This window comes from Cucumis sativus, chromosome 5, assembly GCF_000004075.3.
Source record: "Cucumis sativus cultivar 9930 chromosome 5, Cucumber_9930_V3, whole genome shotgun sequence".
Classification (NCBI taxonomy): Eukaryota; Viridiplantae; Streptophyta; class Magnoliopsida; order Cucurbitales; family Cucurbitaceae; genus Cucumis; species Cucumis sativus.
This window is the reverse complement of record NC_026659.2, coordinates 18,723,352-18,741,434: the sequence shown is the minus strand read 5'-3', so window position 1 is coordinate 18,741,434 and position 18,083 is coordinate 18,723,352.

The window sequence follows — 18,083 nt, the reverse complement described above, 5'->3', positions numbered from 1 at the left end:
ATAACAATGATAGACAATAAAGAAGTTAGTTAGTTAAGAACTTTTTATTTCTTAATAACATGCAATGCAAGTTCATGTATTTCACTATTAACTTATGTGCTAATATCATAGTCATTACCAACCAAATGTTCCAACTGCCTACCATTATATGACAAAATTTTGTTGAAGATATTAATCTACTTTGTTATGTCCACATTACCATCAAAACTATTAACTGATTTACAAATTTGGTAAGACAATCAAATAGCTATAAGAAATAACTAAGTAATTCATTTATAGGATATTATATGTATTAAAATCTCACTTGTAATTCTCAATAAAAGATTATATATTTTGTCTTGGTTCTAATTAGATCAAACACATTTTTCAATTTGATAATTGAATGACATCCAATTTCTACCTATTTAATTAGTTCTTAGTTTTGTTTTCTTTTGACTAATATTCATTTTACACCATTAGAAGAGATTCCATATTAGTTGGCACTAAGAAAGTTTTTCAAATTATTTTTTTGTAAAATAATCAAGTTTAAAATTACTACACATAACTCTATTCCTCTTGTAGTTGTAGTGTTACTGTCAAACTCAAAAAGAATATTTACGGACATGGTTTCTATCTCACTCTTTCTTCAATTCTTACTACTCTTTTTCTTTTACACTTGATTTTCTTACCCCTAACTCTCTCCATTTTCTCTTACAACTCTCTCTCACTCGCTCTTTAAGATTGAAAATGAAGGAGTGAGGAGTGAGGAGTGAGAATCAAGAATATTAAGAGCATGGCCTGCACACTCTGTCCCATGATGAAGCAAGTAAAAGTTAGATAAATAAATAAAAGAACTTAGTTTTAAAAAGAGGAACATATTTGGTTTTGAACTCAAATTTTAGGTTAACGATATATACAAGTATCTCTTATTAAAAACTTGTTAATAGTTGGTGAATGTAAAGGTGTACTTGACTGTAAAAGACTAGAAATTATTAACTAAAATACCTTACTTTTAAATCGATGAATCCTTCATTTTGAGCAAAAGATATTGGGCATAAAGTTAACAAGTTAAGTGAACTTTGGTTTGGAACAAGTTAATAATGAGTAATGATGATAGACTTTTACTTTTACTTCTACCCACCAATGAACCAAAATCCAAAGGAAGTGAGATTCCAAATGAGTGCAAAAATTAAAGAAAGAAGGGGAGAGAGAAGATTATTATGCCCTTTGGCAGAACACACTTTTGCTTTATAGCTTTTTATTTTATTATTATTATCATTATCATTATTTATGAAAAGAACAAAATAATAATAGTGAATATTCAAACTAGAAATAAAATAAATATATAGAACACAAAAACAGTAAAAAAAAAGAAAAAGAAAAAAAGGCATATGAAGTTGGTGACCACCCAATATTTTTGCAACCGCCAACAACCTTGTCTTCTCTTGTCACCCCCACATCCCTTTTTTTTTTTCTTAAATAATATATTAAATCACTTTTTTTTTCTCTAATTTCTTTTTTTATCTTTATTTTCTTTTTTGCCTCTCTTTCCTATCTTTTTTTTATTTCATCATTGTAACCAACCACGAGAACCAGAATTAAAAGATGTTGGATGAAATATGAAAAGATAAAAGTTTTTCTCTTCCTAATATTCTTTTTAAAGAATAAATAATATAGATTAATTACAAGAAACGTTATTACGCGTCCGAATTGGTTTGTGTGTTTTAGATTCGATGTATTAAATTTTGAAATGGATGTTGAAATTGAATGAGGAGATTAAATGATTTTTCTTGACTTTATAAAACTTATGGAATTTTGAACTTCAAAACAACATTTATTTTAATGTCTAAGGATAAAAAAGAATAGGTTTTGAGATGAATATATAGGGGATATATGGAAATATAGAAATGAATATAGGGTTTGAATTTAAAACTAATTAATATTCAATATAATACACATATAATAAGGAATATACAAATGAGATTCCAAAATTAATATTTTGTTACATCATTGTCTCCTTCCTGCCACCTTCATGTTAGACTTTAATTAATTTGCTCTTTTATGTTTAGACTTTAGGCAAAAAATGTAGAGTCTACTAGGGCCATTTAGCCTAGCCTATTTTCTTGAAAGTAATGTTAATGGTCTCATTGCAATTCATTTCAACCAACTTTCTTTTAACTAATTATGTTTTTCTCAATTCTATTAGATTAGACATGGCACGATTTGTCATATATATCACCTTTCATAAGCTTATGTCGATTACCTTATAAGAGTATATAAAAAAGAATCTTTGCGTTCTTTACGTGTACATCACCTAAAATTAAAATGATATATCTTGCTTATGTATCATAATGCTTGAAGAATATAACACCTTTTTTTTAAAAGAAATCCCTCCTCCTCCCTGTGAAGAACACACTTTTACTTTTACTAAGAAAATTACTTATAATAGATTAACACCTGATCACGTAGAAATATACAATTTATAAATGATTTTTTTAAAAAATAGTATAACATAAACCAACAAAATATTAACAATGATACGGAACCACTTACTGATTTAATATAGGATCAGTGACGGGTTTAAGCTCCTCAACATTATCGTCTTTATATAATATATATAAAGAAAATTTTATTTTTTAATACTTGTAAATAGGTTAATCGTTATTGGTTATTTGATTTATTTTTCAAATTTTTCTTTGTTTTATCCAAATTACAATCATTTAATTTTCACTAAATAAATAATATTTGAACACTCTTTCCCACAACCCCATACCTTAATTAAAACTATTAATTCATTTTATTATTATTTTTATTTCTATAAACTTTAACTTAATTTTTTTAGTTTTTAAAATTTCTAGCTTTTTCTTTTATTATTTTATTCAACTTTGTTCGCTTCTTCTTTTTGACATCTTCTAAGGTAGCTATGACATATTCTCATACCCTGTAAAGTAACTATGAAGTCACTGTTAATAAATTTTTTAGATCTGCTACTGTATAGAATAATTTTGAAACCGAAAAAAGCCTTCAAATTAACAATAAAAAATACAAAAAATGTCTCAATCAACATGTGATTAATCGCCCACAAACACACATATAATGATTTTTTAAAATAATCCTAATACGTGATCGTGTAGGTAGTATAGAAATGAAAGTTGGACTCAAAAGGAATATACAAATAGTTTCACTCGATTTCATTTAAGTTGACTCAAAACCATCAAACAGAAATTATTCTTCTCCTACAATTCGATTAAAATTAGACTTGTTTTATATATAAGAAAATGTATAAAAATATTTAGAAATAGAACAAAATATCACAATTTAAAAATCAAACACATATATATAATAACTTAAATAGATAGAAGTTGATATGTGAACTTTACAATTTAACCTAAACTTGTATACCATACCCCACCACATGCATTGAAATGGAAAGAGTGAAGTATTCCCACCCCCTCTTTGCATGGTTGTTTTTGTAAACATTCTAATATTAAAGTGAATGAAATGAGAGATAAGTAAAGAAGAACAAAAGTGAGATGATGAAGAAAATAGCAACATCCCAACTAATGATAACGTCTTAGGATGAATAATAAAATGATGTAGAGGAAATGCAACTTGGGAGAGCTATATGTCCAAAATTAAAATGCTGGAGGTACCTGAACCCAACATCGAAGTACTTTCTTACCAAAATGCCTCTCTCAGGACTCATAATTAACTGAATCACTATCCCAACGTCCTATCTCCAAAATCCTTTTTTTTTTCTAATTAAAAACTAATTATTTCTTTCACGTTGTAGTCACTTAAAATATCATATACATTTGAAAAGTAGTTGAAAAAAAGATAAGTAACTGTGAATGAATTGAGAAAATTTGAAATGGGGTATATGAAAAAAGATGAAGGGATATATACATGCATGGATAAGCATAGGTGGCGGCACCTAATATGATTATGATGCCTATTAATTGTTTGATTTTTTATATCTCTTTCAATAAATAAATAAAAAAATAAAAAAAATATAATATAGAGAGAGTTTAATTAATTGTTTGAAGAAGGGGAATAAAATATATTGGTGTGGAGCATTGAGCATGTGATCCAAAACGGGCACTCGTATTCCCATTTCTCTCCCTTTGCTTCTTCTTGTCGGTGACTCACAAAAATATTATCACCCAAACACCTTCCCTTCCCATTCCAATGAGCCACCTCTATGAATTATGCATTAACATTCATCACCCACCACGCATACCCATTCATTCTATTTGCAACACAACCTCCACGCCCAAACCTCCTCTCGTACTTACTCTTTTTCATTCATTTTATTATTTTTTATTTTTATAACACTTCAACCTTTTTTTTTTAGCTTTTTCATTTTTTTTAACTATTTTTTCTTCAAATCATATTCATTTTCTGCTTTAGTTTTTAAAATTTCTTCTTTTAACCTTTACCTTCTCTTTTCTAACCTTTTTACTTTACTTTCATGCCATCAATTTATATATTTCAAATCATTCTTATTTTTGTATTAGTTTATTTGTTTTATTAATCTCATATTATTTTGAGTGAACTATAAAGTCCCTCCTCAACAATTTTTTTTATTAGAGATGTATACATGTATATTTAGTGATATATATATATATAAATAAATAAAGCAAATATACTTTTGTTCTAAATTTTAGAACACAATAAACATTTTAAAGAAAAAAGAACTTGTAGGTCAATTTATGTATATATAAAAGGAATTTTCCATGTTTTGAATTTATTATATACTTAGATTTTTGTTCTTTTCTCTTTTTCATTTTAATCATCATATTTTTTTGTTGCTTTCCCTTTTCTCCTTTTCTCCTTTTCTCCTTTTCTCCTTTTTTCCAATATTCTTTTCTCTTCTCCATGTAATCATGTTTTTTTTTTAATAAATGAATAAATAAATAAACATTGTAATAACTAGAAAGAAATTGAAATAATTAGATTACATTGCCACTATTACATATCTTGATATTCATTGCATACAATGCCTATTAAATAATAATTATAATACTAAAAAAATAATCATACCATATGGGTATGAATTATTTTAATCCTTCCAACAATTATGAGCCAAAATAATGAAATGGTTAATTAAGGTTGCTAATTATTTTGTATATTTTGGGTATTAATTAAAAAATAGTAGAAGATAAGATTTTGTTGTGACTGACTAATATTAAATAATAAAAGTGGAGTCCATGAGCAGTGTGACCTACTCCCATTTACATAATTTCATCTACTTTAACCTTTATACTCTTCTTTTCCTTTTCATAAAATAGGGAAAGTTTTATACATCTTTTTGCATTCTTTTCATCTTCAAAGAATATTCAATTAATCTACCACAACTTTACTATTAGAATTTACCAAACTAATTGCGTATCCATACAAAGTAGTTGAGAGAATATTTTATATTATCTTCAACCTAAACTTTCTTGGTATGAAAACTAGGCCTTCATGTCTTAAAGGTTAAATCAATTAGGGTTGTTTTTAATTATAGCAAAAACTAATTTTTGAGGTTTTGTTCTAATAACTCTTTTTTACGGGTCTAAATCAAATTTAGTCTAACATTCAAATTTGATAAAAAATTTGTATTTTGCTTGCCACTAGTCGTGAAAATTTCACCTTGTCTTAAAATTACACACGAGGTCTTGGAGCTCAAACAAATTCTTGTTCTCTTTCTAGTTTATCATTTTAGCTTATTGCTTTCTTTCTTGTTTTCATTCGACACCACTATAATTTTTTCATCGATTTTTTTCACTCTAACTTCTCTTTTTAGCTTCTCATTTTTTAGTTTCTAGCTTTTTTTTTTTTGTTCTTCGGCATACGCAACTTGTTAGGTCAACAATTAACGGTATTGTTAGAAAGTAGATGTTTGTGGAACTTTATAAGATTTTTAGTTCACAAAATAAGGTGGGTTTTCTCTTGATCAAATAAAGTGGGAAGGCGAGTTTCTAGCCATCTTTTCACCATAGAACAAAAAAGTAGGCAACAATTAATTTCAATCCACCACTAATTAGTTTAAGAAACTAATTAACCTTGACTAATGAACAAGAGATACATCAAGATCCATACTTAATTTATTGAACACACTTTCATCTTAGTGTTTCCATACATTCTTTAAATTTGCATCAACGTCAAGATTCTAGGTTTTGATGTTGTGACATTCAAAAGCAAGGAAAACCTTCTATTTTACTGACTATTAATAAATTAAAGTCTAATTAGAAATTAAAGAAGAGATCAAAAGGAAAGACACGTTTGGGATGGAATCAATAATTCTCGGTCCAACTTGCTTCAAAATTCATGCTTAGAGTCATTAAAGATTAAACAAAGTTGATGCTTGCTTTCATGGGTGATCACTTCAATCAAGTAAAAACTCATACAATAACAAGATTAAAATTCAATTAATTAAAGATTGAAATTGGAAAACAATTTGGACATGATTCTCAATTCTTTCTTGCTAGAAAACCTGATAATTAAGCATATACATGACAATCATAAGGAGCTAATCAATGAAGGAGATATGATATCCTACAAAATGAAATTGAAGCTCTACAAGCTGAAACCAACTCAAATGAAGCTGATGTTGAAATTCAATGTAAGACTACTTGAAGTAAAATCAATCATTTTGCAACAATGACCAGTGATGAAATAGATCAGCTAGAAGTTTTCTTGAAGGCATTAAATGATTGTTTCCAAATTAAGTCTTCAAGTCAAAGTGAAGAGTTGCAACTTTTTGATGAATAAAAAAGTTACATTTTCATCCAAAAAGATACAATTATATTCCATTATATTAACATTATTTATAAATGATGTATTTATTTAATTTCATGTATTTACAGTTATGAGAGTAACTAAAAGTGCGTTAATTAGATGAATTTATACAATTAAGTGAAATGGTGTGTCCTCTGGTAATGCCTTTTCATTTAGTGTATAGTGTTATATTACTCACATCTCCAAGAGGAGAAGAAGATTGAAATCATAATCTTTGTTTTTAAACCTTAAAAGCTTTTAAGATTTGTTTCTTGTGTGTTATTGTAGTAGAATGCATGAATATTTGATGCATTCAAGTGAGTGTTGATGTGTCTTGTTTTTAGAGTTCTTTGAAGATCAAGGCTTGATGGAAGTTTTAAAGCTTTGTTCAATCCTTAGTTTATTAGATCATCTAAGTAATATGCTATCTAGCCTACTTTAGGGGTTAGTATAAAATTGGTTTTGAGGTTTTTGGATTTGAGTTATTTCAGATTTACTTTTCAACATGGTTAATAGATTTGATGCCATGAGTCAGACGGGTAAGAGACAGAGTGGGATCAGGGGAGCCCGAGGGTTTTATGTCAAAATTCATTCCCAAGGAAAATACCTTTAGTTCTATATGGATCTTGGAGTAGCTTCATGAACAATTTGGAACAAAAGAGACATTCTTGTTGGATTGAAAGAGATAATTTTTATTGATGATCTTGAGAGAGAATTATAAGAGTGTATGCCCTACCTAAAGTGTAGAAAATGAATTATGATGAAGTGATTAATGAATTAATATCAAAATACAAAGGAAAAAGGACTTTAATAGCCAAATAGGTCGAATAGGGGTCAAGAGGTGCATGTTTGATAGAGACTTGATGTTTATAATGCCTCGATGTTAAGGTAGCATTGCAGTTCTTGGCACCATGGCATTGCTTAGTTTCGAAGCTTTTAGATCTTCAGTGTCGTGACTTGGCAACATGACATTGGTGTCCTTTTATTTATGATTTTGCCATCATTCTTCATTTTGTCCATTCTTGCTCGATTTTGCTCAAAATTGGGTCATTTTCGTTTCGTTGGACTCCTTGACTTCTCTAGATCATTATTTTCTACAAAATAAGAAAAATGATGTATAAATATAGCTACTTCAAAAATTTTAACCTAGAAAACATAGCACATTTATCGTGCAATCACAAACATAATTTTTTCTGTGCTTTTTTTTCCGTTTAGATTCATCCTCTCCTTAGGCCTCTAGTTTCTTGCTTCTTCGTCTTGTTCTTCATTCAACACAAACAAAATTTATTTGGAAAAAGAATTGTAAAATGAAGAAAGAAAAGAACAAATTTAGAGAACGAAAAAGAAGACAAGCGTGGGAGAGAAGCCAAAGAAAATAGTATAAGAAAATGGAAGAAGGAGAAGAAGGAGACATAAAAGAAATGCAAAAAAAAAAAAAAATGAAAGGAAAGAAGAAACAGAAAAAATAAGAAATAAGAAAAAGCACAAAAAAAAAACAAAACAAAAAACAAAAAAGGAGAAAGAAAGAAAAAACACTAAAAAGGAAAAAAAATTAAAATGAAATAAAAACAACTACAAGAGGAAGAAGAAAGATGGAAGAAATGTTAAAGTATAATTTCCTAGGGTACTGAAAGAATGCTACTTTTCTGTATTTTCTTATGGGTTATTTTTCTAGTTTTTCATTGGTGATATTCTGATATTTCCTATTCAATATGGGCTCTTGGTGGTTGCGAACTCAGTGTGTGGAGTGTTTAGTATGTCTATATCTAATTTTATGCGAAGAGTCATTGGTCATGATAATTGCATATGCGAAATATGCTTACTATGTTTATCTTCATCGCGTAATTACTAAGTTCTCGTTGAGTACAAGTTTTCCTATTGTTTACCCACGTATAAGCGAAACAATAAATTTCCTAGGTAATCCAAGGTCAAATACAGGGAATTGATATCAAAGCTTAGTTCTAAGACTCACTCTTTATTTAGGCGACATAAAATCACTATCTATACAGTATAAAGTATAAGTTTAAACTATACCTACTTATTTGTATTAGAGAATCTGTAAAAGGGAAATAAAGATGGAAAGAGATGGAAGTCTAAAGTCACTTGTGTTAAGAAAGAGTGAAGGAAGGTATCCACGTTACTAGGCAATTAAGCCATGCAGCAACCTTGATACGATATAGCTCAGTTAACTAGCTTATGATTAAGGCGAACATCTCTCAGTGTCTTTAAACATCACACTTGCTTGCCTCTTGGAATGTAAATGACTAAGCTGCATTAAGCGAAATCTATCTAGAAGGGTTTACTTATACAACTTCTCTTTTAAGGATGACAACCTCTTGGTGCCAGACACCTAAACTTGTTCTCCTTTTGGGACACAAATGACAGAAGTTATCTCGCCAAGGTGGAGTTTCTAAACTCTCTCTTGCTCGCATTAACCATATCCTTGCTACTTGCTCTCTCGAGTAGTTGGCGATATACATTGGCCAAGTGATGACTATAACTCAACTAACGCAATAAGCTTTATATAAGCTAAGTTTCTTATCAAGAACTTATCACATACATAAACTATAAATAACACATTGATAGATGAACAGTAAAGACATGATAGATTGAAAAGGTATAAACATGCAATATATTAAAGAATGTAGGTCTTAGGCCAATAATGTACAATATGAACATATACATTGCAAAGAAATATACAAATGAAAAGTGAAGAAATGAACATTACAAGTTAGGAAAAATGGAAAATGAAATCTTCTATACTTGTACTCTAAGCTTTCACTTACATATTGACCGAAGAAGAAGAATAATGACTTTTATAGACGATGGAAAGACTATTACTTTTTTCCCCACTCTAGGGTTTGAGTCGGTTTATATAGACATCTGACTATTTTCAAAGTCGGTCTTCCACCAAGGGTTTAGTCCATTCAAGCATACTTTTCTTGGTAGGGATAGAGTCCTTTTATAGGTAACTTTCTGCAGGAAAGTTCGATTCTTCTGAGTATGTCAGCGTCGAATGCAGTCTTTGTCATGTCACATTAACTCCAACTACCATTCTTATCTTTTAATAAAAAAAACAAAGCCATATCTATTTATTTTATTAAATAAATTATAAAACAAACAATCTGAAAACAAGAGTTTGAGAAACCATAAAAACTATTAATAAAATAAACATAATTTGAGCTCTATCTAGTTTTAAAGAAAATGTAACATAAAATGTTCATCAAGTTCTTTAACAAAAAGAAAAAGCATCTAACGGTGAAATCATAGAAATCATGGAAATAATAGAAGCAAGAACGTAGATTCTTCATATGGAAGGTCACGATCCTTCTTGCCAATCGCCAGCTTGATCTTTTCTTTACCTTTGCTTGAAAAATCAAACATAGAAAAAAGGTGAGTATAAAAATACCTAGCAAGGGACCCACTACTAGACCCATTAGGTAAATCATAACTTTCTATTATGAGGTATATATCCTGAGTCATATCAGTCTGATGATACCACATGAATACATATTAGTCATAAATTAAACCTAAAGGCACATGTAGCAGTCAATCAATCATCAATATCGGTCTAAATGTGGTGATCTCGAAGAACACCGTACATTTAGGGTACACTAACTTAATAGCCAAAGCTAACAATTACCATCAGTTCAAATAATCCTACTACATTCAAACATAGTCCAATAATAGACATACACATAGCATGCAAACATCATCCAACCAACTCTATATATACATAATCAACCACATAAATAAATCAACACAATACCTATGCCTATCGATGAATTTTAATTTTTGTCAATGCATTTTAATTAGTCAATACATCAATACAATTCCTTCTTAATTCAAAGGTCCGATAGTGAAAATCTCTTATCTAAAAGGAATTAAGTTCTTGTGCATAACCCATGATGTAACTTAAACCACAATTTAACCTAAACATAGCCAAAGTTAAATTAATAATTTTACTAACAAAAATTATCAACTTATGTAACGACCCAACTTTTCTAACTAAGTTGAAGTCATTAATTTTGACAACTTTGATTCGGGACAGTCGGAGGAGTTACGTCGAGGAGTCACGCCGTGGCTTGGCAAATGGGAATGGACTGCGGGTTTGGGGCGACCGGCGGCTAGGACGAACGGAGAAGAGAAGAAGATGGGAGGTGGTGATGGCAGCTGTGGTAGGTCACGAGAAGAGAAGAAGAAGAAATGGGGGGGGGGGGGGGGGGAGAGAGGTCGCACGCGTGAGAGAGGGGAGAGAGAAAAAAAACGTTTCCTTTTTTTAATTAAAATAATAATAACAATAATATATTATTATTATTATTACATTCCCAATTCCTTTTTCCTCATTAACTTCTTTTATTTCTCATTAAATAAATTCATTCTTCAAACTAATTGCAATTTGATTTAAAAAGTACCTTAGTGTTCAGGGTATTACAATTAACCATAGCTTTCTCTATTTACCCAAATTGAGGTTGACCTAAACTCTAAACTTGATGAAAATCAAGAATCGAATCCAAAGGGCTCCAATTGCATCTTCAAAGATCAAGAAACTAAAAAATAATCTAACAAATTAGATCTTAAAATGGCTACTAAAAACCAAAACCCATAAAACCACGTTTAACTCACCCTTTGACCAAAATAAGACCAATGAGCAGTGACACGAGTGGAGGAGTGGCAGACGAAGTCACGCCAGACAAAGGATGCACGACGATTAGGCAGCCAAGGGGTTGGCATGGACGACTCGAACAAGAAGGGTGCTTGGTTGGGCTCTTTACTTGCAATGTAGCTCGAAGGAAGAAGCGGAGGCTATCGTGAACGAGAGAAAAAGGTGAGATGCTTGCGACTTGGCCCATGGTGAGGCTTGGCTATAAGCTGGTCGTGGCTACTCGGTCAGTCGACGGCAGTGCAGCTGGGAGCAGACGTGCGACGAAGCTCGACTACTAGACTTGCATCGTGAAGGGAAGGTGTGGCTTGTGATGAAGAATATGAAAAAAAATATTTTCTCTATAAATCCTATAAAATATACCAGAGTAGAACACTCTTACACTCGACAACAATTATAACCTTCCTAAATAGCTTGAAATTAAAAAGTACATTTATGCTTGCAACAAAAGGAACTCAACAGAAATTTGCATTTGTGCACCCAACAACTAGGTAATGCAGAGTGGTTATGGATGTTGAGGACTAGAAAGTTCAAATTTCTAAAAGTTACTAAGGAATATTTGTTCCCTATAAAAAGAAATGTATATCATCCTAATACAAGAGAGTCTTATCAATAGTAACCTTTCAGATAATTGAAAATTCTTAATCAAAAATTTGAAATCTTTGATCCCTCAATATCTCAAGAAGCTCATTGAAAGTATTATTTTCTGGAAGAAAAAGATCTGATGAGAATCTATTAGATACAACGTTCTCCTGTGACAATTCAACACTTAAAATTTGAATGAAGAAATAAGAAATCTTTGTTAAAGAGTTCACAGGAAAATAACACACATTCCATAAGAACGACACATTATCATTGAAGGGATTAGAACCCTTCGCAGCGGAAGATTTTACAAAACCTAGACTCAATTTAATTTGGGAGCCTAAAAATACCAGAACATTGGAAATAATACAGAAACTAAATTCTATAAGGCTAAACATGCTTTCAAATTAAACACAGAGAATAGTAAAAGAAATACACAATACTTAGGCACGTTGTCGACTCTGTATCTATCAATCACCAAATTGGGGGCACCACCACTTGGAAACCTTCCTATTCTTTGAGCTAGAGATCGAGATCACCTCGTGGGAACCAAAAATTGGAAGGAAATTTTCCTAAAGAGAATAACTTGAGAGAATTGAAGAGAGCACATCAAACTTTTAGAAAAAAACTAATCTACACCATCATCGTACTCCTACCTTCCATTTTTTTAGAATGAAGAAAAGAGAATTGAGAGATATTTGGGTTACGTGGGAGAACCACCCACGTTTTTCCTTGAACTAATTTAATTTAAAATTAATTAATTAAATTAGAATTAAATTAATTAAATTAGAATTAAATTAATTAAATCATACTTAATTAATATTTCATCTAAATAGATATCTCTCATATTTCATTTAAATCATATTTAAATTTAACTAAATAAAATTAAATCAAACAATTAATTAATTTTAACAAATTTAAATCATATTCAAATATAAATTTCTCCCATAACCTATAGCTTTGATTTGTAGCATACACCTATTAAATTTTAACCTATAGTTTTAATATGAATCTAATTCACATTACATTAATATTTGAACTCATTCAAATATTTTATTTCTCACAAATTAATTTTAAATTATTCAAAATTAAAACTATATAGTAAAGTTTAATTAAAATATAAACTTTATATTATAGTGTATCACCATACATTATATTAATTTCCAAAGTAAATCTGAACATTATTTCAAATTACAACCAATACAAATAAATCTTATTACCCTTTACGAGCTGAAAATGAGACTTAATGGATCTATAGATCAGAAGCTACAAAGATATGAGATTAATTGACTAAACTCACTACAACATTAATCAATATTTGTTAACTATGTGTCACTCCGCTAAAGACTCACAGTTGAACTCTTCTCACTGTAGATATATTTTTGTGTCAAGGGATATAGATCAATAAGGAGTAAGTTAGTCCTTCACTAGTGTTCGAAACACCTGTTGGATCAAACTACTGTTTTACCCTTGTGTTACTTCTACTCCTTAAATACAGTGCTTCTCTAATGAACAACATGTTTATTGTCCAGTCACTAAACAAAAACTCTTTTCATGCCTTGAGAGGGCAGTGCCCTTTATTCAAGTTCTAAAGACATCATTTAAGGGAACACTCTACTTACGCTAAAGTCGGGAATGAGTGAATTCCATCTTGTATGATTATGTTTCCAGCTCCTTACTCTGTCTCTTGTCCCCAAAATGATAAGCATATGGAGTCGACAATCTCGCCACTCTCACTCGTACAAATCAAATGACAATTCCTTGTAAACTAGAGTTCATAATACACTTAAGATTATGACTAAATTACCTAGGTCATCCTAATGAAATAGAAACCTAACTAGTTAACAAAGTTACATCTAGTGGTTACTATTTCGTGGTTCGATCTTATGCAAAATCATTGCATAGTATACCCTCACTCGCATGTCGCCTACATGAAGGAATTGAATCATTGCATTTGTATCAAAATATAAAGTGAGTTGTATCCATAGTGTTAACCAGGATAAGGTACCCATGCTAATCTCTACATTATAGACACTTTAAACTGTATCTCGAACAGTGATTCTTGTATGTCTCTACATACTGTTCAAGACTCATCAAACAACTTATGATGTTAATTTATTGGATTTAGGTTATTAAGACAAAACTACTAATATAATCTAGAACACTTGTTGAAATTATAATAATAACACTTTATTAATAACGGTCAATGAATTATATTTACTATCTACGAGTTTTAGGACATAAAATCTAACAATCATCTCATAGCAATTATCATAACGAATACGAAAATCGATGCAAATGCAAAACGAAAAAGAACAAGTTTTAACAATGAGCATATAGTGTTTACTCAAACTATCAAAGAAAGTACACATCTGGAGAAAGTTTGATTAAAGGGACCTATCATGGCTTATGATTGAACAAAAAATAATAAAAGAAAAGCCAGTAATATACAGACATGGTTGCTAACCTGAATTTCTTCACAAATGGTTCTGACTTCTGCTTCTTCGCTAGAAAGAACTGCATTACTTTGGGCTTTCTATCAAGGAAGAAAATTTTAAAATTAAACAATGTTGATAACACATCATATAGCAACAACCATTTGATCTAAACTACACATATCCTATAAGATTACCAACCTTTAAATTTTCAAGAAGGCCACAGACACCATGGTTCAAAACAAGATTTAATTTGTGATAAAACCTCATGCAACAATCAAACTGAAGTTTAGTATATGATAGCTGGGTTACATCTTCGAGTGTAAGTAGCGTATATTTATTTCCTCTCACCCAAATTCTCAGCTTACTTGGTCCATCAACTATATTCATATCTTTACTTCTAATTTTTCCTTTTCTTTGGCCATTTAATTCTCCATGAGCTCTATTATTATTATTTCCCATCTCACATGAATACATCACCGGTAGATGTAACAGAGATCATACATCAACAAGTAACTAACAAGTTGTTGAAAAGAAAATAAATAAAACCAAATGATCAAACATGTTAGCATCTAAGACCTCATTTCTTCGATGTAGACTCAGTTACCCACGTCGTTCTGCTTGTGGCTCGAGATCTGCATTGGAAGTTCTCCAACAACTCCCTGACACTTTTAAGGTTGCATCAGGAGTTCTCACCTATGTCCCAATGCCTACCCAACACGGTGTCAGGAGATGCTTACTAGTGGCTGGCGCTTTTTTGATGTGCTAGAAGATGCCCTATCTCCGGACGCAGTTTCTCATGACAGTGTGATGCCGTGTCGAAGATTCAAAATTTCTTGCAGTGACAACTTCTTTATCTTTAAGAACCATATTCTGATGATATTTAATTTTTGCTCATGAAAGGTTTAAATAGAGTATATTCGATGCTTGGTACATGTGTTAATTACCATGGTATTTTATGGTATTTTAGTTTTTTTTTTTTAACTGTTTAGAGTTCAATTTTTAACGTTGTACATTTTAATTCAAATTAGGTTTTTTTTTTTACAATTTCACGCTTTATTTTTTATTTTTTTATTCAATTTAACCATTTTAATAATTGAATTTTCTTTTTGCTATTTATCCAAACTAAATATTTATATTTTTTTTATTTATCTAGTCACCGCTAAAAAGTGTTGACTAGAAGAATAGCATGGATAAAAAGTAAGATTTAATTTAAATTGATAAAATAGCAAAACCAAAAAATATGAAAAAATAATTGTTGCAATAGTGTCTTAAATGCCCATAATCTAATGAAAAACTAGCATCCCAAATACAATTATTTCACAAACCACAAATACCTCATAATTGGCTCAAATTCACCAAAACCAATTATTACATCTATCTCCTAATTGTTTTCTATCAACAGAATCAAATCAATTAAAACCCGTCAAAATCCTAATTTCTCCCCAAAAGATGAAATTCATCTCCATCAAAACTCCAAATTCAAAACAGAATTTGGACAGTCATTTCATATTTTCTTCAACTCATGCACGAAAGAACGTTATATATCACACGTATTATCAAACCCTTCAAATCATTTACACCTTTCAAACCTTCAAGCATTCAAACGTTAAGAGAAAAGAGGTTCACTTAAAAAGATTCTTCAAACTCTTCCAACTTGAAACGATTTCACACTACAAGAAATCGGAACAATTGCGACGTCAAAATAATGTCGGCGAAAGGTGCGTCGCCGTTGATCACCTTTCACCGACGCACGAAATGTTACGTCGCGAAAATTCTAAAATTAAATTTAATGCGTTCATTTTTTGCGACGCACACAATGGTACGTCGCGGTAAGTCACTTTCCGTCGCAAAGAAACAAGACGTCGCAAAAAGTCAAAAAAATTAAATTTAATGTGTTCACTTTTCGCGATGCACGAAATCAAACGTTGTGTTCACTTTTCGCGATGCACGAAATCAAACGTTGTGTTCACTTTTCGCGATGCACGAAATCAAACGTTGTGTTCACTTTTCGCGATGCACGAAATCAAACGTCGCGAAAAGTTTAAAATAAAAGTGAAAATTAAATTTAATGTGTTCACTTTCCGCGACGCACACAATGGTACGTCGCGGTAAGTTACTTTGCGCGACGCACAGAAACAAGACATCGCAAAAAATCAAAAAAATTAAATTTAATGGCAACGCACAACAATAAGACGTCACGAAAAGTTTAAAATTAAATTTAATATCTTCACTTTCCACGACAGACAAGAATCAAACGTCGCGAAAAGTTTAAAATTGAATTTAATATTTTTACTTTCCGCGATGCACACGAACCAGACGTCGCAGAAAGTTGCATAGTTAAGTGTACCTATTGAAGTGACAATGGTCACCTTTCCGCGACGTGTGGCAGGTACACGTCGAAAAATGTTTAAATAATTAATTCATTATTTAACCTTTCTGCGACGTTGGGGTTACTCGATGTCGGGGAACGGGTCCTTCCCCGACGTGTTCAAAGACGTCAGGGAAAGTTCACTCTATTTATTTTCCCTTCAACACAAAACCAATTGCAAAATCAAAGGAAGAGAAAATCGGCCGAGAGAGAGGGAGAGGAAGAGGTTTGTGCTGTCGCCCATCCGTCTTTGCCGTCAACGTTGCCGTCATTGGACGTGTCTCACTCTCTCTCCTTCCCTCTACTTTCTCCATGTTTTCCTTCTCCGAATCGCTCATCTCCCTCTCTCATTCCTTCTTCGACGTTGGTAAGGGTTTTCGACGACGTATTGCTACGTCGGAAAAACTCTTATTTCTTGTAGTGTGAGCTTCATCCCCTGCAGAAACAACTCCAGCTTCCAGCTTCGTCCTCTTCAAATTCTCCATACATTTGGCATAAGGCAGGGAAGTATTCAGGTTTTTCTTCTTTCGGATGAACTTCTTTATCAAAATGATTCCAGATTCGTTCTCTGCAAAAAAAAAAAAAAGTTTTTTCCTCCATTCTTTTTTTGTTCGCTTGAGTTTCTGATGCTTAGCGAAATCGATGCTTGATAACGTCCCTAAAAACAATATTTAGAATAATGAAAACAAATAACATGAATAATGATATTTCAAAATACTATTAAAAAATACATATTTTCCTAATACTTTTTAAAGATAGATATAAATAACATACATTTTAAGATAATAAACGTATTCTATACATTTTAATATATATTATTATTATTTTTTTTAAATAGATATGACTACCATCAAAATATACATTCTAAAATAAAAAAAATTAACGAACATATTCCGCATACCAAATCAACACTAAATTTTGAAATCTAATCTAAAATAGATCTTATGTATTTACTTAATAATATAATTTCAAACTGTTATTAAAATATATATTATGTATTATTTAATTATAAATTACTGAAATTGTTAATAAATGGTTTGTGTTATAACAAACCGAGAATCTGGGAGAAGTTGTTACAATCTCGTCCACAAACAAAATCCCAAATTTACTTAGGATTTACTAAACTTGGAGGTTGTTTGTAAACTACTTTCTCTTTCTCAAATGCGCCATATCCTACCTCATGTTGGATCCACTAAAGTACATTATACTTTAAATATACAAATTATCTTACTATCTTTTCAGGTTATCCCCAATTTTGTTGTTCCTACAATTATCTCTTGAAAAAATTGAG